At 39.5% G+C, this 23,638-nt stretch overlaps 1 protein-coding gene across 2 annotated transcripts in view; it reads left to right on the top strand.

The window, feature by feature from the left end:
- Positions 1-23,638, top strand: part of Prdm10 (PR/SET domain 10) — a 93,644-nt gene that overhangs the window by 7,104 nt on the left and 62,902 nt on the right. The window contains exon 1 of one of the 2 annotated variants that reach the window (XM_010640102.3): positions 20,107-20,227. The exons of the other annotated variant lie outside the window; for it this stretch is intronic. The gene's annotated coding sequence lies outside the window, so the exon portion shown is untranslated. Of the gene's footprint in view, positions 1-20,106; positions 20,228-23,638 lie in introns of those variants that run through there. 2 annotated transcript variants of the gene reach the window in all.

Below are 23,638 nucleotides of genomic sequence, written 5' to 3'. Positions count from 1 at the left end.
TCTGTCTCAGCCTCCCAGAGTGCCTGGATTAGAGGTGTGCCCCACTGTATCCAGCACAATGTCACAACCATTCTTAACTCACAGGTTGTACAAAAACAGGTGGCAGGCTTCCTGTGGGCTGCCACCCCCAGTTACTAGAATAAGCTGAAGCAACGTGCTTCTCATTGAATGTAGACCATCATATTGGAGAGCTATTCTTCATCCCTGAAGGCCCCATGGGATTGTTGTACTGCTTTATAATAATGGTAACATTGCCAGGTGCTTTGCTTTGTATTGTGCTGCACTGCAGTTATTTGTGCTTTTCTCTTGCTTCCCAGATTATAAAGTCTCAGGAATTAACATTTTTTTTAGCTCTCATATACTCTTAGAATGCAGTATAAAAATGTGTGTTTTACTTACTGGATTCTAAAATATTTTGAGGAATAAAGAAGTAAACATGGCATGAAAAATGGTTTTTAAGTTTTTGTTTTTTTTTCAAATTTCCTTTTTTTAATCTACAGAGAACAGAAGTAGTTGGGCATTTTGGTGCAAGCCTGTAGTCCCACCTACTTGGGACATTTAGGCATGTCTGAGGTCAGACTAGGCAGTTTAGTGAGATTCTGTCTCAAAACAAAGTGTAAAGGGCTCCAAGTTTAATGCCTAGTACTGGAAGAAAAAAAAAAAGCAGGGTAGGGAGCCAGGCTGGTGGTGCACTCCTGTAATCCCAGCACTCGGGAGGCTGAGACAGGAAGATCATCAGCCTGGACTGTGTAGTGAGTTCCAGGTCAGTCTCAACTACATAGGTCTGTCTCAGACAAACAAAGCAGGGGGCGGGGAGGGGGTTTAGAAATTTACTTAGCTCATGGTTCAAAGGCCAAGAAACGCAAGAAGAAGATGGCCCCAAATTGAAAGCTACCCTAGGCTACATAGCCAGACCTTGTCTGTGTCCCTGCGCCCCACCTGACCCCCAGGAAAGAAATGCAGAGCAAGGTGCTGGCATCCGGGAAGGTTATATTCTGCATCCTACCATGGAGGAGGCCATCACATGGCACAGGCAAAAATGCATATTCTTTTATTTGTTTGTCTTTTGGTGCAGGGGATTGAATTCAGGACCTTGGGCTTGCAAGGCAGGCAGGCACAGCACCACTGAGCTAGATCCCAACCCCAAAACTCATATTTTTAAAAGCAAATTCTTCTATGTTTTTAGCATTCCTTGAAGATTTTGAAGACAATTTTTTGGAGGGTATTTTCAGTCTTGCCACAACCATGCTTTTAGGCAACCTTAATATAAATGTCTTTTGATAGAACATCTGAAATGCCTTTGGCTAATTATTGCTTAACTTTTTTTCCCCTCACATGTGAGGGATTGAACTCACAACCTTGTGATTGTGAGGCAGGCATAGAGCCACTGACCTAAATCTCCAGCCCCATTGCTTAATTTTTTAAGTGTCTTTTCCAAGGAACCTGTTTACATTTAGTCCTTAGTGTGTGACATTGACACAGCAGTGTTCAGTTTTCCAAGTGAGAAGGAGACAGGTGTAGTGAATTGGACAATATGGAGCTGGCGAATAGGAACGAGGGGGCTGGATTCCAAGTCCCAGGCAGCAGTGCGCATTTTAATGAGGCTTGAGTCTCCTTGTCATGCTTTATTCATCTTTTCCTTTATACTCTTGCGGTTGGTGAATTGAAAATTATCCTGGATTTTTTTGTTGTGTATGTGTGTGTGGTGCTGGGTATTGAACCTGGGGCCACATGCACATTTGTCAAGTGCTTCACCATGGAGCCAGGCAACCAACCGGTGAATTTTGAAAACAGATTTTTTTTCTTTTCTGTGATGATGGGGATTGAATGAGCCCAGTACCTTGAGCATGCTGTGAAGGTGCTATAGCCCTAGCCCTCCAGCCTCTGGACTTTAAGTGATACTTGATAAACATAAGGTCCTGTGAATGGAAGTGTTTGGGATACTTACTTATATGCTGGCCAGGTTCTCTCACATACCTTAAACTGTTTAGCTATGAACAATTACTATAGAACTAAAGTGAAATTATATAGCAGTCATTGCACTTTGATGAACTTTATTTAAATTTTTTGCTAAATTCCCCAGACTTCCTTACAACTCGCCATCCTCCCTTGTAGCTGGGATTGCAAACTGGGCTTGGCTTATTTGAAAACTTTTTTCCTTAGTATTGGGAATCGAACTCCGCACCTTGTGCTACAATCCTAGCCCTGAAAACTTTTTTTAAAAGAAAGGGTCTTGGTTTGTGGTGTGAGCTTGCCTGGAATTTGCTATTTATCCCAGGCTGGCCTTGAATTTATGGGTCTCCTGCTTCAGCCTCTTGAATACTAGGATTATGGGAATGCACCACCATTCATTAAAAAAATTTAAGAAAAGTTGGCTGGGCATGGTGGCACACACCTGTAATTGTATCACTCTGGGAGGCAGAAGCAGGAGGATTTCAAGGTTAAGCCCAGCCTAGATCATTTAATGAGATAATTTAGCCTGCTGCAAAACAAAACAAACAAAAACCAAAAAACCCCAAAACAAAAACTTTTTAAAAGAAAGTCTGTGTTCATGTTTAGACATACTTACGCTGAATTCTAAGAATGTTAGTCATCTTTCCTTTACTGTTATAAATACCTGAGATAATCAACTTTAAAGAGAAAAGGTTTGTTTTGGCTCACAGCTTTGGAGACTACATTCCATAATTAATTAGCTTGGGCTTGTGATGAGGCAGCAAGTGATGGAGCAAAACCACTCGGCTCCTGGCTGAAAAGTGAAAAAGAGGAAGAGACAAGGAATCCACAGCCCCTCTCTGGGGATCCCTTCCCCAGGGACGGAAGGCTTCCCATCAGGCCCCACCTCTTCCAGTTCTCATCAAGACTGCTTTTGTGGTACTGGGAATTGAACCCAGAGATGTTTTGCCACTGAACTACATCTCCAGTCCTATTTATTTTTTGAGACAGGAACTCTCTAAATTGTCCATGCTGGCCTTGAAGTTGTAATCCTCTTGCCTCAGTCTCCTGAGTACCTAGGATTACAGGCGGTTATCACAGTACCTGGCAATAGAGACTGTCATACATGGTTGATGAGAGTATTTACTACTTTGGAGAACAGTTCAGCATTACCAAGAAGGTAAATAATACATCTACTGTAATACTCTAATGCTCTAACAGCTGTACTATTAGACAAATGCATATACAGGAGAGAACTAGAAAAAAAAAACCTTTGAAGTTTATCTTCATGATACAAATTGATTCAGTTAATATTTGAGGGCTGCTATATTCTGTACACACAGGTAGCTCTTTGGAACAATGGTGAATAACATATTTTCCTTCTGAATATTTTACTGAACTCTTCATCTAATGTGTACTATAGTTCCTAAATCATTGCTGATATTTAACAAATACTGCTTTTTAAAAAAATATTATTTGAATTTTTACAATGGGAATGCTCCAGGGCTTTGTAGTCAGTCACCTCTGCCCATTGAGTGATTTACTCATTTAAATCTATCTGTGGGTTTGGTGAATTACAGCCTCCTCTAGCTCCCTTGGGATGAGGTCAGCAGCAAGTCCAAGCCCTGCTGGGTGCCTGGCAGCTCCGCGCAGGATGCTGACTGTTAGGTCCAGGCTCTCTGTAACAGGGATCTGGGAGTAAATGTCACCTATTGCCATGCCCTTGCAAAGCAATCAGTCCTGGTTGTGGTAAGATATCTTTGAAAGCCAGCCTTTAAAGGACGTCTCACAGTGCCTGCTACCCTGCAGGTGCTCTATAAATGGCAGTAGCTATTTCACTAGTTGTTTACTTATGTAACTTTGAATTACACTGCATGTACTTGGAATCAGGTGGACTGTGATTATGTTGATTTTTAAAATAAAGAGCTGCGTCTGTCAGGATTCTATTTTTATGATCCATTTAAGTTCCTCAGTCCATTTGCAAATCCAACAAGATGTAGACTACATCTGAATGAACCGATCCAGTGAATTGTTTGCAAATAGTTATGGCTGAGATTTCTTAGCTGAATGCCTCTATTCTGTCTCTCTGTGGAAAAAAATACCAATTACATAGTTTTAAAATTCAATTTGAAGTTGAAATATATTTTCTGGAGAAATGCATTGGGTAAAAGAGAACTCATGCCTATAGTCAAGAGATTTTTATTCTTAGATCAATTGTAATGATAGTGAAAATAAGACTTCTGGATAATTTGTCTTTATGATTTAATACTTAATGTATGGTAGTTGTGGTTTAAATTTAACATTTAATGAACATTCACAGTAGAATTACACTGTAACAAATATCCTACTTTACATTAACTATTGACTTGTGAGTTAGGTAAGACAAATTCTATTATTTCAGTTGTCAAGATAATGAAATTTTACTTGATTTCAGATTCATTATTTTTCTACTGCTCCCTACTGAAAAAGCACTTTAGGCAATGTCCTGGGTGGTAGAATTCTGAATACCAGACTAGAGATTGCCAGCCTGCCTACTAGAGGAGTTTTATTATGATGGAGAAGTTTAAAATTTGGTAGATTATAGGTCTTTCCATATTTTAAAAAATTCCTGTAATGACTGGGGAGTTAGTTCAGTGGCACTGTGCCTGCCTTGAAAGTGCAAGGTCTAAAAGTTTGAACCTTAGTACACACACACACACAAATTCAGTACTGAGGCTTGAGCCTGAGGCACAGCACCACTGAGCTAGATCCACTGTCCTTTTTATTTTGAAATAGGATCTGGCTAAATTGCCCAGATAGGACCACCATTTAGTACTTACTAGGATTATAGGCAGGTGCCTCTGTACCTTGTTTAGATTTTAAGTCTTTATAGGGCAGTTAAGATTTTGTGTGTGTGTGTGGTGTTGGGGATTGGGGATTAAACCCAGGTTTTCATGAAGGCTATAACAGCCTTAATGTGTCATCTATCTGGGATCTCTCTCACCATCTTGTTAATAAATACTTTTTAAAAAGAACTATCTCATGTTTCACATATCTTTGTTAAGAAGGGACTGAGGTTGAGGAATGAGAATTTGAAAATGAAAAACAGGCCACATTAACCTGTTTACTGGGGTGTGAGTTGGCTGTGAAGGGAATGGCTGCAAACCAGTACTGATTTGCTTATTCTTGCTTAGAGTTATGGCCCAGTTTCTCTGAATAAAAAACTATTTTTCAGGCGTTGAGGTAGAGTGAGCAAGTAATTACCCTACTTTCTCTTATATTACAAATACAGTGTTCATTATGAAAATGTGCACTAGAAGAATTTTCCTCTAAGCAATTTTAACAGTTAAATTATTTTTCTTCAGTTAAAACATTTCAAAACACTTGAATTTATTGAGTAAACATCTTATTCAGATGATGCCTCTTTTTATATTATGCAGGATTGTATCAGAGACTGGCTGTGATTTGTTGAGTCATCGTCACAGAACCATGTGTGAGGATGGCTTTTCAGGTCACGGAGGATGAACCTGAAAGTCTCCTGCTTAGTTACTGCAGTGCTGCTTCAACAAAAGACCTCAAGATTTGTGGGCCAGATAGCGTTCTGTGCACAAATGCCAGGGTCACGGAGGGATGGTATCTGGGTCTCACCGCACCCCACATCTTGTGAATAAATGCTGTTGTTTAGGAAGGAGCTAGAGGGACAGTGCTTTTGGAAACTTGTAGATCCAGTATCCATAGTGAGATTCACAGATGCTTGATCTTATTCACTGAGTCACACCAGCAGTCTTTCAGTCTTCCGATGTCCTGCATAAGTCCATATTTACACATAAAGCTCCTCTCAGGTATGTCAGTAGGTGTACAGTACGTGTGGTGAGGGAAGCGGAGAGCAGGAAGCACATTTACTCAGCCTCTTGAGAATCCTAACATATAAGGACCACACCAATATATTAGGAAACTGGTGAGCCACATGTTTTGAAGAACGGTGTAGGGGTTCTTGTGAAGATTGTATGTAGAAATAAGAAACAAATTTTTTTCTTTTTTAAAGATGATGTCTTTGGCCCTTGAAAGTTTAAGAATATTTACGAATGCCACTAAGTTGGAATAAGAATTCAGAGTGGTAATCTTATTTTTGTTTGTTTATTTTATTATTGAGGATTGAACCTAAGGCCTTCACACTGAACTACGACCTTAACTTGTTTTTTGTACCAGGGATTGAGCTCTAGACCTTGCGCTTGCGAGGCAGGGGGCAGCACCACTGAGCTAAATCCCCCGGCCCTTCTTTTTTGAGACTAGGTCTGGCTAAATTATACTGGCCTAATTTGAACTTTTGCTTCTGCTATCTCAGCCTCCCAAAGTGCTGGGATTACAGGCATGCACCACTACGCCTGAATAGCTGTAATCTTTGCCTTAGTGTAATCAATCACTCATATTGTTTCTAAAAATGATTTTTCTTGACATGACATTGCCAGGATAGATACTTCTCTCTGTCTTCTGTGCAGGAGTGAGATCTAGCTGGCATCGGGATTACCTGGGGAGACTTATGAAGGTGGATTTTTATGCTTCTTCCTACCTTCACAATTGATTGCTTCAGAATGTTCAATTTGGCTTTACCTAACTCCCTACTTGGTGCTGGCAAAACTAGTTCATAGACTTCGGAAACTGAAAATCAACTGAGTGAAGTTTAAATTCTTCATTTTTCACTTGTGCCCTTTTAACTTTAGTCGCATTTTAACTCCTGTTTGAGGTTTTTCTCTCTTAAAGTTACTAGTCCCAAAGCATGCTCCCAATTTCTTTTTCCCCGTCACTTTCTGAAGAAACTTTCATTAGAAATATCCTCATGTTTACTCGAATGCAAATATTACACGTGTGTGTGTGTGTGTGTGTGTGTGTAACAGCTCTTGATGTTTGTTTTTGACACAGGGTCTTACTATGTAGTCCAGGCTGGCCTTAAACTCACTATGTACTTTAGGCTGGCCTTGAACGCAAAGCTATCTTCCTACCTCTGCCTCTGGAGTGCTGGGATTTACAGGCATGTGCCTCTACACTCAGCTCAGTGCTTGATGTTGCCAAATTATTTTCTAGAAAATTTACATAGATATAATGCAAGAAAGCCAGGCATGGTGGTGCATGCCTGTAATCCCAGTGCTTGGGAGGCTGAGGCAGAAGCATCACTGTGGCTTCAAGACCAGCCTAGGCAGTGAGTTTAAGGGCAACTTAAGTTTAGGAAGACGCTGACTTAAAAGAAAAATGTTGGCATAGATTCATAGATTTTAAATATCCATCTTTTAATTAATTAATTTATTTTTTGAGACAGGGTCTCACTATATAGTCTAGGCTGACCTTGTACTCACTGTGTAGCCCAGGCTGGCCTCAAACTTACCTTGATCCTCCCACTTCAGCCTCTCAGCCTGGCAAGTGCTGGGATTGTAGTCATGTGCCACCATGCCTGTCTTAATCTTTGTTTTTTTGTTTTTGGAGACAAAAGTCTCACTATGTGTAGGTCAGGCTGGTCTTGAACTCACTGTTGAATTTGAGGCAACCCTCCTGCCTCAGCCTCAGAAGTGCTGGTATTACAGGCGTGTGGTACCATGCCAAGCCAGTTTAATCTTTTTTTTTTTTTTTTTTTTTAAGAAACTTTGGTTTGAGGGTGTAGCTCAGTGGTAGAACACTTGCTTAGCATGCACACATCCTGATTTCAGTCCTAGCACTGCAAGAAGAAAAAAAAACTTTAATGAGATATAGTTTATATATTAACAATTCACTTATTTAAAGTTTACGATTCAGTGACTTTAATTATTCAGTTGTGCAACTGAAATTACCACAACCAATTTTAGAATATTTTCATAACCATCAAAGACATCTACCTCTTAGTTGTCAGCATTAATTCTCCCATCTTCTCCCAAATCCTAGACCACCCCTACTCTGTTTTGTTTCTATTGGCATCCCTATTTTGCATATTTCCTATACATTGAGTCACTGAATATGTAATCTTTTGTGGTCCACTTCTTTCACTTAGTGTAATGTTTCTAGGGTCCCTCATTGTTTCATCAAACCTAGTTCTTTATTCCTTTATATGGCCAAATACTATTACATTAGACAGACCACATTTTTTGTATCCATCATTAATTGATGAATATTTGGATTTCTTCCAAGTTTTAGCTCTTAGAATCCTACTATGTATATTTATGTGCAAGTATTTTGGGGGCATATGTCTTTCCTCTTGGATTTACTATACCTTGATGAGAAATCACTGGATCATTTGATAATTCTGTATAGCCGTTTGAGGAATTACCAAACTGTTTCCAAAATGGCTGTAGCATTTTTGTATTCTCAGCAAAAGTGTATAAGGATTTCAGTTTCTCCACATTCTCACCACCAGTTGTTATTATTTGTTGCAATATCAGAATTTGGAATGAAATTGAGACATTGAAAATATACTACAAAAATTAGCATAATAGAAGCTTGTGATTACATCTGTAATCCTAGCATTCATGGCTGAGGCAGGAGGATTACAAGTTTGAGTCCAGTATAATCAATTTAGTGATTTAGCAAGAACCTGTTTCAAAATTTAAAAAAGAAAAATAAAGCTGGAAAATGTAGCTCAGTGTGAAGGCTTGGGTTCAGTCCACATTACTGAACAAGACAAACACATTATTAGCAGAGGGAATTTTGTGAAGCTCATTGACATGGCATAAAAAGCTAACTAGTATTATGTTTGGAGCTCTCTAAATGATTAAAGATAAATATATGCTCAGCACTCGGGAGGCTGAGGCAGGAGGATCACTGTGAGTTTGAGACCAGCCTGGGCTACATAGTGAGTTCCAGGTCAGTCTCAACTACATAGTGAGACCCTGTCTCAAAAAACCAAAAAAAAAAAGAAAAAAAGAAAAAAGAAAAAAAAAGATAAATATATGCTGAAATTCAGGCACCTGTGAAATACAAAACTGTTCAATTTAAAAAATTTTTTTAATTTTATTTTTTCTCATTGAGTTTATTGGTACATTTTAGGTATACAGTACAGTTACATTCATCATTGGGATCTTGTACCTTTACATGACAGGTCCTGGTTCTCATATTTTCCCCTTACCTCTGCCCTCCCTTACCCCCTTCTCCCTTCCTTATTTACAACTACTTTATTTAAACTTTAAAATTTTAATATACAAGTAAATATTAAAAATATGAAAACACATTAATATGGAAAAATAAAACGTAACAAAATGAGAGAATAACAATGGTTAATATACCATGTATTATAATCTTGAAAGAATAGCCATAATGTTACTCAGAGTACAAATCATAGACAAAATAAGGTTTTTACATAGAAACACAAAAGGATAAAGCTTCGTTTTAATTAATAGAAGAAACTTGAAATATAAATTAAGCAAATTAGCATTTATCTTAAATATTTTTGAAACACTAATTTGGGGAATTATTTGAACTTCCTATCTAATGTTTTGCTCTCCATATACATATATATGTGTGTGTATGTGTGTGTGTATATATACATATATATATATATATATATATGAGTTTCTCATATAAGAGAAATCATGCTATATTTAAGCTTGCATGTCTGACTTAACATGTTCTCAAGTTGCATCCATTTGCTTATGAATGCCTCAAGTTTATCTTTATGGCAGAGTAGTATTTTATTGTGTATAAATACCACATTTTTTTAATCCATTGTCTGTTGATGGACATACATGCTATTTCCAAGATCTAGCTATTTTAAGTTCTGCTGCTGTAAACATAGATATGAATATGTCCCTGACATCATGACTCTTTTGGGAAGATAACTAGAAAAGGATTGGCTGGGTCAAATGGAATTTCCATCTTTAACCACTTACCAGTTGAATTGTTTAAATACAGGATGACCAAAAATTGCATGTTTTCCATTAATTTTTATAAGATAACAGGCAATGTAAAGTGACAGTTTTATCAAATTTGTTCATTAGAAGAATCAACTGTTTGAAATGACTCCTGTCCAAGTGACGCTAGGGATAGTAAGTTAAATAAATGCTCTGTTCCTGTGATGTTTGGAGTAAACTGTTAAGTGGTTAATTTTTTAAGGAATCTCTGCACTGATTTCCATAGTGGCTGTACTAGTTTACATTCCCACTATCAGTGTTTTCTCCACATCCTTACTAACATTTGTTATTATTTGAATTTTTGATGCTGTTCATAATTTTGGGGTATGATGGTACCTTTGTGTAATTTTATTTGCATTTTTCTGTTCTAGAAATGTCAAACATTTTTTCATGTGTTTATTGGCTTTTTGTTCTTTTTTTTCCTGAGAAATTTCTCTTCCTTTTAGTTACCCTACTTTTGAATGGGTTTTTATTTGGGGGAGGGTTAATTTTTTTGAGTTCTTTATATATTCTTTATATATTGAATTCTTGATTCTATATATTTGAGTTTAAAAATCAAGCTGACAAAAATTTGATATTATCTCATTTTTGATTCTCAGTATTATTTCTTGTGCCGTTGTAGTTCTGTTCAAATCTTTACCTATACTTATGTCTTTAAGAGTTTCACCTGTTTTATCTTCCAGCAGATTGTTTCTGGTTTTTTCTGTTTTTTTTGAGGCAAGGTCTCACTATGTAGTTGAGACTGACCTGGAACTCACTGTGTAGCCCAGGCTGGTCTTGAACTCAAAGCAATCCTCCTGCCTCAGCCTCCCAAATGCTGGGATTACAGGCGTGTGCCACCACGCCCGTCCCTGATTGTTTCTGTTTTAACATTTAGATCTTTGATTCATTTTGATTTTAGTTTAGTACATAGTGAGATATATGAGTCTAGACTCCCATCTTCTGTGTGTGAATATCCAATTTTCCCAGCACCATTTATTAAAGAGGCTATCTTTCTTCCAGTGTATGTCTTTGGCCCCTTTGTCAGAGATCAAACAGCTGAGTGTGCCTGGGGTTATTTCTGTTCTTGTATTCTGTTCCATTGATCCACATGCCTGTTTTTATGCCAGTATCATGCTGGGTTTCTTTTTTGTTTTTCTGTTTTTGGTATCATGCTGTTGTAATCACAATAGCTTTGTAGTATAACTTCAAATATAGGATTATGATGCCTCCTACTTTTCTTTTCTTACCCAGAATTACTTTTGCTATTCTGGATCTCTTCTGGTCCCATATGAATTTTAGTATGTTTTCTCTAGATCTATGTGAAATGCTGTTGGTATTTTGACTAGGATTACATTGTCTGCATATGAGTTTTGAAAGTATAGCTGTTTAATTATAATGGTTTTGCCTATTCAAGAATAAGAGACATCTTTCTGTTTTATGATATCCTCAATGTCCTTTTTCAGAGTGATGTAATTTTCATTCTAGAGGCCTTTCACTTTTTTGTTTAGATTAATTACTTAGTCTTTAACTTTTCTTTTCTGTTTCTTTTTTCTTTTTTTTTTTGAGACAGGGTCTCACTATGTAGTTGAGACTGACCTGGAAGTCACTGTGGTAGCCCAGGCTGGTCTCGAACTCACAGAGATCCTCCTGCCTCAGTCTCCCGAGTGTTGGGATTCCAGGCGTGTGCCACCATGCCCGGCCCGTATTTAATTTTTCTTGATGCTGTTGTGAATGGTGTTTCTTTCTCAGTGAGTTATTTTTATTTGTTGATTTTTATTTGTTGACTTACTATCCTGCTACATTACTGAATTTGATTATTAATTCTGAGTCTTTTGGTGGAATTTTTGGGGTCTTTTAAGTAAAGTATCAAATTATCTGCAAATGAAAATTTGACTTCTTCCTTTCCTGTACATATCTGTTATTTCTTTCTCTTACCTGATTACTCTGGCTAATGTTTGAAGTGTTGTATTGAACAGTAGGGATGATAAAGGACATCCTTGTCTTGTTCCTGATTTTAGAGGGAAAGCTTTCAGTTTTCCACATTTAATATGGTATTGGTAGGGAGTTGGTCATAAATTATTTTTATCATATTGAGATAGGATTTTTTTCCTAAGAGTAGAGAATATTTATTGAGAAAAAAAAGATAGCTCCTGCCTGAGAGAGACAGGATTGGACATCTGGAATGTGGGTTGCCCCGAGATAGGATTCTTCTTTACCTATTTTCTTCAGAGTTTTTATCATGAATGAATGTTGAATATTGTCAAAGGCTTTTTCTACATCTGTCAAAGTGGTCATGTGATTTTTGTCCTTGCTTCTGTTTATGTGATGTGTTACATTTATTGATTTGTGAATGTTGAAGCATCCCTGGGATGGAGCCTGCTAGCTAATGTTGTATGATCTTTTTGATGATTTGTTGCATTCTCTTTGCCAGTATCTTTGTTGAGGATTTCTGCATCTGTGCTCATTAAAAGATTGCCTTGTAATTCTCTTTTTTGGTTGGATTTCTGTCTGGTTTTGTTTTGTTTTTTTGAGACAAGGTCTTGCTATGTAATTCAGGCTAGCGTTGAACTCACTATGTATCTCAGGCTGAACTCACTATGTATCTCAGGCTGCTTTGTCTGGTTCTGAGATCAGGTTAAAGCTACCTTCCAAGAATGATTTTGGGAGTACTCCTTCCCTCTCAATTTCATTAAAGTCTTTGAGGAGTATTGGTATTAAATCTTCCCTGAAGTTCTTGTAGAATTTGGCAGTGAATCCATCAGGTCCTGGGCATTTCTTTGTGGGTAGGATTTTAATTACTGCTTCAATTTCATTGGTGGTTATTGGATTATTCAAGATTTTTAAGTCTTCTAGGTTCAGTTTTGGTGATTCATTTGTATCTCGGAATCTTTCCATTTCTTCTGAGTTTTCCAGTTTTTTAGCATATAGTTTTGTGGAGTAGTTGCTAATAATTTTGTGGATTTTGGGAGTATCCATTGTGATTTCACCTTTTTTCATGTCTAATTGCATTGATTTGTTTCCTTCCTTCCTTCCTTCCTTCCTTCCTTCCTTCCTTCCTTCCTTCCTTCCTTCCTTCCTTCCTTTCTTTCCTTCCTTCCTTAAGCCTTTCTATGATTATTCTTTTAAACATTCAGCTTGTCTGGTGGTGCACTTCTGTAATCCTAACACTCAGGAAGCTGATGCAGGAGGATCAATATGAGTTTGAAGCCAGCCTGGGTCACATAGTTCAAGACCAGCTTGAATTACACATCAAGAATCTGTTAAAAAAAACCCAAAACAAAATAGCTTGTTGATTCATTGACTTTTTCTTTTCTTATTGTTCTTTTAGACTCCATTTCATCTCTTATCTCTAATTTACTTCCTTGTACAAGCTCTGGATTTAGATTGTTCTTCTAGGACCTTGAGGTATATCATTAGGTTTTTATTTGGGCTCATTTTGTTTTTCTTTCTTTTTAGTACCGGGGATTGAACTCAGGTCCTTGCGCTTGCAAGGCAGGCCACCGAACTGCTGTGCTAAATCCCTGGCCCTCATTCTGTTTTTCTGATGTGGACCTTAATAGCTATAAACTTTCCTCTTCGGACAGCTTTCATTATGTCTTATAAGTCTGGTATATTGTACTGGCATTATCATTTAATTCTAGGAACTGTCTTATTCCTTACTTAATTTCTTGTATGACTCATTGATTATTCAAGAGTATACTGTTTAATTTCCATGTTTGTTTAGTCTCTGTGGTTTCTTTAGCAATTGATTTATACTTCATTGCATTGTGGTCTGATAATCTGTATGGTAAAATTTTGATTCTTTTGCATTTATTTAAGCATACTTTATTGGCTAGTACATTGTCTATTTTGGAGAAAGTACCATGTGCTGCCAAAAAGAACGTGTATTCTGTTGTTGGGTGGAACACTATAGATATCTGTTAAGTCCATTTGTTGAAAGATTGGTTCATTTCTGACATTTGTTCATATTTTGTTTAGTTGAGCTCTCTATTTGTGATATTGGGATAGTGAGCTCCCCAACTGTAATTGTTTTGTTTATTTGATCTTTTATGTCCATAAGTGTTTGCTTTATGAAGTTAAGTGCACTGTGATTTGGTGCATATGTGTTCATAATTATCTCTTCCTTTGAAAAGTTCCATTAATCAATATGTAATGTCCTTTTTGTTTCTCTTGATTAGTTTTGGCTTAAAGTCAACATTGTCTGAAAATAGGATCATACTCCTAGTCGTTTTTGAGTTCACATTGCATGGAGTATTGTTTCCCATCCTTTGATTTTTCTTCTATGAATTTCTTTTGGGGTTAGATGTGTTTCTTGTATACAGTATACCATTGGATTTTGTTTCTTGATCCATTCTGCTAATCTGTCTTGATGAATTGAATCCATTCACTGTAATAGTTATAATTTATAAGTATTGGCTTATTTGGAGTCATAGGTGGGGCTTTTTTCAGAGGGAGGTGAATCTAGAATGTGTGATGCTGAGAGTAAGGGTATGTGATTATTACATTAGTTCACTGATTGGTTTGACACCCACCCTCAGCTGGGTAGCCTAGACAGAATATAAAAGGGGCAGAAAGAAGCTGATATTGTTACTTGTAGCTTGCTTGCTTTTGCTGTCTTCTGCCCACTGTGAGCTGTTTCTCCTCTCTGATGCGCCTCTGCCTTTCCACCCTCTCTTGGAGCTAGGTGATTATGGACTGAAACCTCTACAAACTGAGTGTCAGAATGAACCTTTCCTCCTTTTTTTTGCCTCAATATAGAATTCTTTATTTTCCTCCTTTAACTTTGAGTGTTGAGTATTTTGTCTCAGCAAGGAGAAAAGTGACTAAGCCATTGTATTATTAACCTGTTGTTTTGCTTTCTTTTCCTTCCACTTAATTAATACTCCTAACTGATGCATTCATTCTTTTGAACTTTTTGGAATTGTTAGCTTCATTGTTTGTTTCTAGTATGTTCTTGAGAAGTTTTTGGAGTGTTAGTTTGGTGATCATGAATTTCTTGATGTGATCTTTTCATGGAAATATCTTATTTCTTCATCAATTTTAAAAGATACATTAATCAGGATATATTAATCTAGGTTGGAGGTTGTTTTCTTTTAGGGCTTGAAATACTTCATTCCAAGCTCTCCTTCCCTTTATAGTTTATTTTGAGAAATTTGTTGTAATTCTGATGGGTTTTCCTTTATAGGTGATTCACTGCTTTTCTCTAACAGCTTTCAAGTTTCTGTTCTTGTGCTGAATTTCTGGCATTTTAATTATTATCTGATATGGAGTGTTTTTTTCCCGATCATGGCTATTCAAGGTTCTATATGCTTTACTTATCTGTATGTTAAATTCTTTTTCCATGTCTGGAAAGCTTCTTGCTGTTACTTCTTTTAAACAGGTTTTATATGCCCTTTTCCCCCAGTTACTTTTAAATTAGTTTTCTTTGAGTCATCAAGCAGCTGTTGGATCCATTTTTCATGTTTTCTTGTTTTTAATATAGCTTTTTTGATCACTAACCCTATCTTCTAGATCCAACACTTGTTTTCACCTTTGTCACATTTTTCAGTCATGTTTTTAATCTTTTGGATTTCTGCTTGTAACATTTTAATGGAATTCCATTCTTTTCTATTCTGACCATTCGTGTTTTGTGTCTCTTTCTTTAGCTCCGCCAGATTTTCATACGGACCTTTTCTACACTTACTGTTTTATTTGGGTCATTATCTGTTTAGTAGTTATATCTTGTTTGAATTTGCCAAGCACCTTATTGAATTGTTTTGTTACCTCCATTGGATACCCTTTCAGACATTTTTGTTGTGTGATTTAGGATTTGACGACTCCTGGATTCACTCTGGGGGAGTTGGGAGTTTTTGGTGGCGTTTTGTTGCCTTGTTTTCTCATGTTTATTTATTTTTTTGTTTGTTTTTTGTACTGGAGTTTGCAATTTTTTTGGTCCAGTGCCTGGTTCTTCTGGAATGAGCTTCATTATTTTTTATGACCTCGAGACAATCCAGATATTGGCATACAGAGAAAACCAACTTGCAGCACAGATATGTCACCTTGGATCTAGTAGTAAAGACAGTGACAACAGTGGTATCAAATATGAACTGGATCCTAGCAAACCCTAAGAACCACTCTTATTTAGAGCATATAAGTCTTTTATTTTAGTGTAGACATGCAACTCAGATAGTGACCTATCATAAATCCACACACTAGTTTTTGTGGAATGTAGGCAGTAGTGCAAAAGCTGAAGCTGACCATTGCACTAAACTCCATCTCTTTCAGATCCAGCGCCCCCTAAAGATTACCCCCACCAAATCGGACCTCCCACCACAGAATACAGGCCCTGTGTTCCACCCAGCCTGAGCTTGTGCTTCTTAGAAATCTCAAGAGAGCTCTATCTAGCTCTCACCCTCTTCAGGCCTGCCTTCCAAGGCTGGGTCTCACCCTGTCTCCGCGGTAGGGTAACACTTCAATCTAAGAGCGAAACTCTCCTCCTGGAAGGTGGTCTTGTTTTCAATCACTCCGGGCTTCACGGTCCCTGTGGGGGTGGGGGTGGGGTGAGGGTAATCTTTGAGGGAGTAGGCGTGGGCGTGGCCTCTCTCCTCTCCCTGAATGCTGCAGGTGACCCTGCCTTGCTGCAGCAGTTGTTGAGGGGCGGGATCTCTCATCAGCAAGGTGCTCGAGGCTCCGGTGCAGTCTGCCACAGGTCTTTCTCTTCTGGGCCGCACTAGGCTCTGGTGTTAGGGGCGGCTGGGTTCTCTCCTCTCCTACTGGGTGTACCAGGCTCCATTGTCAGTATGGACAGGGGCCGGGCACCCCCCACCCCCACCCCCGTGTCTCTCACCCATTTTTTCACCTTTTTCTGTGCTGCTGGGCATCAGATCTACAGCCTCGTACAAGCTAGGCAAGCGGTCTGCCATTGAGCTATGCCCCTGGCCCTATGTTCAGCTATTTTTCTGAAGCTACAATATGCTGTAATTTCTTAGCTAGACAAACCTTTGCTGTTGGTGGAGAGTTTACAGTCGGTAACTTGTAAGGTTTGAATTTCAATGTGTTCTGCCTATCCAAGACAGACAAAAAATTTAGGTAGTTCTTATTTTCTTATAGTGGACCTCATTCTCTTTAACCCCCTAGTGAGCATGAATTGTTAGGTTGTAATTATGCTAATGACCACAACAATCACAGTGAACATCCGTGTTTCCTGTGTGTCAGATGTGGCGTTAAACATTTTGCATAGTTTTCCATTTGCATAGTTCACTTAATGAAATTAATGAGTTTATTTTATTTATTACTGGGGATTGAACCCAGCTTTATGCATATTGAGCCTGTGCTTACCAGTGCCCTTGTTTCATTTATTTCCTAGCTCTGCTTTATTTCCTAATTCACTTTCTAGAGGAGGAGGTTGAGTTGAGAGCAGTGAAGTAACTGCCCTGCCGCTGCCGAGCTCTGTGCTTCCCACTCACGGCAGAGGGAGGAAGGAGTGGAAAGGCCGTGTTAGGGCACCAGGTATGATGTAGGGACTTAGCATGGGCAGCTACACTGAAGTATGATGTCTAGGTGTGAATTCCAGCAGTTCTCATAACTGTCTGGTCCTCTGCTGTTAGCTCCTGTTAGCTGATACAGGTGGGAGGCACCAGGTAAGGAGCCAGGAGATACACATTCCAGTTCCAGAACTACCCTGCTGTGGACTTACCCGTGCCAACCTGAGCCTGCTGGTAACATAAGGATGGAAATGTTGGAATAAATCTTGCAGCTTTGTTATGGGCATATCAGAAGTTGTGGGTATGGAAATATTCAGAAACTATATAGTTATATACATCAGGATATGTAGTGGTGCATGCCTGTAGTCCAGCACTCTCTGTGGGAGGCTGAGGCAGGAGGATTGCAAGTTCAAGCCCAGCCTGGGCAGTTTAACAAAAGCTTTTCTCAAAACTAAGAATGAAATAAAAGGGTTGGGGTATGGCTCAGTGTGAAGGCCCTGAGTTCAATTTGTAGAACTGAAGGGGGGAAAATGTGTACCTTGTATTATAAGAACTGAATTTCTCAAAAAATTCATTTTAATACTATATTTAGCTTTCAGTTATTCTTTGCATTTACAAGAACTGGATTTTTATTTTGTGTATCTAGTGAGCACATGAGCTCCTTGTACCTGTGTAGCTACTGTTAGCATGAGTTTAAGTTCCCTAGAATATTCTGATTTTCTGAGTTATAATACTAGATAAAGTCATATGTAATTTCATTTTTACCTCCTCATAGTTTTTTTTCCTTTCTAGCTCATTGAAGTTCACTCATAAACATCAATACAGTGTGTATATTCCCCTCTATATATATACACACATATATGTTTCTTCAATGTGATAGCAGTTGTATGCCATCGTATTTAATGGCAATGCATATTTAATTTATGAGAATTCATCCTGAGAGAGTTTTTGTTAAGTACCAAATTACCCTCTTAAGACAGGAGAAGACTGTACTGAGTTCACTTGGGGGCATTTATGGACAGCCTTCTGCACCAGGTGTGCTTCTAGGTGCTGAGGATACTTCTGTGTCAGGTGGTCCCTTGAGTTGTTGGTCCCATGGGAAAGAGACAGACATTGCACACATATAGAGCTCTCACTCTCTCCCTGCACCCCCCCATCTTTCTCTAGCTGGGTGTTGAAGAGCCAACCTAGGGACTTTAGGTATGGATTTTACCACTGAGGTATATCCCCTCCCTTCCTCCTTCCTTCCCTCCTTCCCTCTTTCTTCCTCCTTTTCTATCTATCTGTCTATCTCTCTATCTTTTTAGGAGATTGAACTCAAGGCCACTCTCAAGCTAAACATGGGCTTTCCCATCAAGTTACATATATATCCAGCCCCCAACCCTCTTAACAGATGGTTAATACTTTGCAGCATTAAAGGAGGGTCGTGTGAGAGAGGACAGTTAGAAAAGCCTACTGAGGAGATAACATTGGCTATCAGATCTGAGTAAGGAGGAGGAGGCAGACATTTGACAGTGTTAGCCAAAGGCATCCTTGTGGAGATAGCTTTTGCCAAAGTCCTATGGGTGAATGAGCCTGGGGAGGGTATAAAGCTGCACATGAAAAGAAAGATGTGGAGAGAAGCTGCAGTGCAACCTCAGGAGCTAATGGCAGCAGGTGAGGTCATGAAGGAGACGAGTGAGATGGAGGAAAGCCAGGGAAGTTCAGTGTTGGGGAAGCAAAGGCAGGATTTTAAGGAGGGTCTGAATGTCACAAAGAGGCTGTCAGATGAGAAATGTGGAATGAACCTTGGATATGGCAGTGGTCATTTCCAAAGCGCGTTCTTGAGATGGTGGGGATCAAAGCCCAAGTGTGGTAGGCCTAGGAGGGAGAGTGAGGGGAGGAATGAAGGTGGACTTTGGGCTCTTCAGGGTTTACACAGTGGAGAGAAAGGGTGGAGGGGTAGCTGAGTACTTGAGTGGAAAAATGGGTTTGTTTTCTTTTAAGCTTTTCAGTCTTGCTCTTCTATTTAGGTTTTAAATCCATTTTAAGTTAAATTTTGTATGTAAGGTTCAACTTAATTCTTTTTAAAATCTTTCAAAAATTATTATTATTTGTGATACATAATGAAAACAGCTGTTGTGCAGATTTGTTACATATACATATCACAACTTAGTCCTTTTTACTTCTCCTTCCCATTCATCCCTCTAACCCTCAGTTTCCTACCGAGGTGGCCCCATCTTGGTCAGATCCGGGAGAGCAAGCCTAGCTTGCTTAGTGCTTCTTCACTGTGTGGGGTGTTGTCTGACCCTTGGAGTAGGACAAGAGGTTGGAAGCAGGTCAGAGGAAGGAGTTCCTAAGAGGTAGAGAAGCTTGAGAAGCTTTAGGCAGTTTCACGGGACTGAGGAGATAAATTAGAGCTAGGGGGCTGCTCTAGCAGTCCTGACACAGGGACCAACACCCCAGAAACAGTCAAGGTACGAGGAAATGAGCTGGAAGTCCAGCACTGATTTTCCCTGGAGGGATTTGCTGGCCAAGTTGCGCTGGTCAAAAGTCTAAGAAGTCAATGGCCAGGGATGTAGCTCAGTGGTACTACACCTCCCTGGCAAGCACAAGGTCCTGAGTTCGATTGCTGGTGCTGGGAAAAAAAGTCTTAAGTCAAATAAAACACAGATGACTAGGGCTGGGGAGTTAGCTCAGTGGTTCTGCCGCCTGCCTCACAAGCACAAGGACCCGAGTTCGATCCCTGGTACCCCCCTGCAAAAAAAGAAAAACACAGATGAATAGGAAGGTGGGTATTTGGTGATCTTGTATTGGTGGAGAGAGTGAAACTGGAGTCCAAGCCCCCTGTCCCCCAAGAGGAGGGACTCTAAGATATATATACTGCACCATTTTCCTTGCAGCCCTGGAAGGTGAGACCCTGGGGCAGACCTGGTCTTACAGTCTTGCATAGATCCTGCAGACCAGCCTGAATTCAGCTCCTGCACTGCAACGCTGTGCCTTCCTCGGCCTGCCAGGGGACAGGTGAATCTGGGAGGAAGGTGGGATACCCTTGGGGAGAGCAACTGGGAGGCTTCTGGGTGTGGTAGTATTTTGTTCCCAGAGCCTTGCACATTTACTTTCTCTGTCTCAATTGGATGATGGTGATTTGTGTACTTACTGTAGGGGGGGGAAATACTGCTGCTCTGGGATTTCTACCTACTCTCTTGTGAGAGTAGAAGAGAGGACCCATGCAGGATCCTCTTTGAAACTGCCTTTTCATTTTGCCAGCCAGTCAGCTATCCTTTGAACAAAGGAAAAGGCAAGCATCAAGGTTTGTCATTGCTTAAAACTCATACTGAGAGCCAGTTCCTTTTGAACTCTTGGGGATTTTCATATAGGATTGTTAGGTTCAGACCCCCAATGAGTCTCTTAGCCTGGGTTTTTTTTCTTGGAGTGAATGGCAAAGGCTCTTTTGAAGGACCTGGTGAGGCTCTAATACATTTGGGCAGACTACTGAATGGGCTGGGATGATCCAGCTTTGTTTTTGGTACATGAAAAGTTCTCATCTAATCTAAGGAAAAAAAAGTCCACATTTCTTGGGCTTCTATGAAGAAAGATTGGCTCTAGTGCCCCTTTGAGGAATGAAGAAAGGGGTGTTGCAACTCAGAATGGAAAGAAGAACCTTCTTTCATAGAAGAAAATCTTTAGTTGAAAGTCCCTGAAGCCCTCTGTGCACAAGAAAAGTAGGGAAATGACTACGTTGCATGAAGGGCAAAAGGACCTGTGGATCCGGGGAGGAAGAAGCTGACCAAGGTTACTCCTGCAGCCTGGTCTGATTGGCCCAGCTCCTCGGCTTGCGAGGCAGGCGGCAGAACCACTGAGCTAAATCCCCAGCTTAGCTCCTAGGCTTGCTTTGTCCCACTTTGTAATCTATTTTTGTTTGTTTTGTTTTAAAAAATTTGTTAAATTTTTTTTGTAGTTATACAGTATCTTACCATTTAGCTCAGAACAGTCTGATTAATTTTTCCTTTACTTCAGCCCTCTTCTCCCATTGCCTAGTTCTTTTTCTTCGACTTTTCCATTATTTCTCTTGTCCTCATATCTCATTTCTCCCCAATACTATTTTCTCTTCTAGATTACTTCATCTCTTTTCCTTCTGCTTCTCTGTTGCTCCCCCTCCTTTTCTTTCATCTTTCCTTTTGTATTTCCTTCTATATTAGTCACTTTTCTTGGCCCTGGAACGAAATACCTGATGCCCACAGCTTAAAAAGTGGGGAGGCTTATTCTGGCCCATGGATTTCAGAGAATTAGGTCCATGGTTGGTTGGTTCCATCGCAGAAGCCACATAGCAGAAGAGGGAAGCAGGGGAAAACTGCTCAACCTAAGGCAGCAGGGAAGGAGAGCATGTCCAGCCTCCATGATGCCTCCTCCCTGCGAGTGCATAATTGAACTCATCAGTGGGTGAGTCCAGGGATGAATACAGTGCCCCCATAATCCAGTCATCTTCCACACATGAGGCTTTTGGGGGGACATTTCAGACCTAAACCATAAATGTCTTCTCCCCTTATTTTTTCTTGCTCTACTATTTTAAATTTGTATCTCAGAAATGACCTAATCATTGTTTATTTTGTGTAACATTCAGTGCTGCACTGGCAGTGTGGCTCAGTGAGTGGCATAGCATGTGCTCAGCAGGAACAAGGTCTGAGTAGCACCCCGACACTAGAAAACAACTACAAGAAGAGTGATTGCGGTATTCTGAGACTCTGTTCTAACTACTTTGTAAATAACAACTCATTTAATCCTATTTATAACTCTATGAAGCAGGTGCTATCTCTGTAACACAGGTGATAAAGCTGAGTCACAGCCACACTAGGTAATTTGCTCAGATTCAATCATTGGTGAGGTGAAAGCAGGATTGGACCTCGGCTGTGGTTCCTCCAGGCTGCACCTGACTCCTTTACTCTGTGCTGTTGAACCAGGGAAATTTGGGGCTGTGGGAGCATCCTGCACCCAGCTGAAGGGCAAAGGAACATTGTCATTCAGTGCCTAATAGTAAGTGCTTGTCCACCACGCTCCAGAATGTTTAGACGTACTAAAGTCTTTTCTTTGTCTTCACAAGAGACTTCATCTTCCTTTTTGTATTAGCATTTTTTTTTTTTTTGGTACCAGAGATCAAACTCGGGTCCTTGCACTTGCCAGTCAGGCAGCAGAACCACTGAGCTAAATCCCCGGCCCTTCATCTTTTTGTTTTAAGTTTGTATTTCTTCAAGTTCCACAGCTTACAAACATTACTTACTCTGGGTGGCTGAGGCAGGAGAATTGTAGGTTTGAGCCCAACTAGGCAACTTAAGTGAGAACCTGTCTCAAAACATAAAAAATTTTAAATTCAACTTAACTTCTTTTATTTCAATTAAAGTATAAAGAAAATGCTTTTTTATTCTGGGGATCAGAACATAGTGTGTGATGTAATATTGTTTCATTTTGTTTTGCTTTTTCTTTTTGAGGTAGAGTCTTGCTATGTAGTTCAGGCTGGCCTTAGACTCACTATTTAGCCCAGGCTGGTCTCAAACCTGTGGCGGTGCTCCTGCCTCAGCCTCCCGAGTGCTGAGATTACAGATGTGCACCACCACACTCAGCTATGTAACATAACTTTAAAGGGACTATATATACAAATGTTACTGGATTACCTAAACTTAGCATTTGACTTCTAAATTGTGTTGTCTTGTATTCCTCCTTGTTAGGAAGGTTCTATCTTGGTGGCTCTTACCTCACTTGGTTCAGTTACACAAGTCCTCATTCCTTGTCAAGGAGCTTAACTTCATCTATTTTGGTTCAGACGTTGGAAATTTGCTTAGAACTTAATATATATACAGTGCTTTATCTTTGCCACGTTTTGCTTCAGTGGGATTCCTAATTAGGGTCTTTGACACTGATTTTCTCCTTCATTACTCTGCGTCCACTTTTCTTTGATGTGTAGTTTTTATTCTGAGGCTTTGTAACTTCCAATGATTAGCTCTAAAATTTTCAAAATGAGTATTTGTTAATGAGGTAATTTGTATCTAGAACTTTTGTCTTAGACAAGAAGAAAGGGAGCAAGGAAGGAAGAGAGTGGGTAGGAGGGAGAGGGAGAGATAGGGTGTGTCTGCTAGAAAAGGCCTTAAAAAGTGAAAGACATTTTCCTAACAGAGAGGGCTTGTTGCTTCTGGAGTGACCATCCTTCAAGGCTTTGCACAAATTTTATACCCAGCTCATTGCCCTCTGAAATCTCATTTGCTCCTAGGTAGGGGTCACTACTTTTTCTGCTCTGCCTGCCTCTGCATTTGTAGACTGTTGTGAATGCTGGCAAAGCTGTTTTCCTTGAGGAGCTACAGAGTGCAAGACTTTTTCTCTTGACAACAGTAAGCTTAAAAAAATTAAAAACAAAGCTAAAACCGTCATGTGATAGCAGGACTC

The sequence above is a fragment of the Fukomys damarensis genome, unplaced genomic scaffold (assembly GCF_012274545.1).
Source record: "Fukomys damarensis isolate Sample0158 unplaced genomic scaffold, DMR_v1.0_HiC HiC_scaffold_16, whole genome shotgun sequence".
NCBI classification, from domain to species: Eukaryota; Metazoa; Chordata; class Mammalia; order Rodentia; family Bathyergidae; genus Fukomys; species Fukomys damarensis.
The sequence above is the reverse complement of the archived record's forward strand: the minus strand, read 5'-3'. Positions and strand labels throughout refer to the sequence as shown.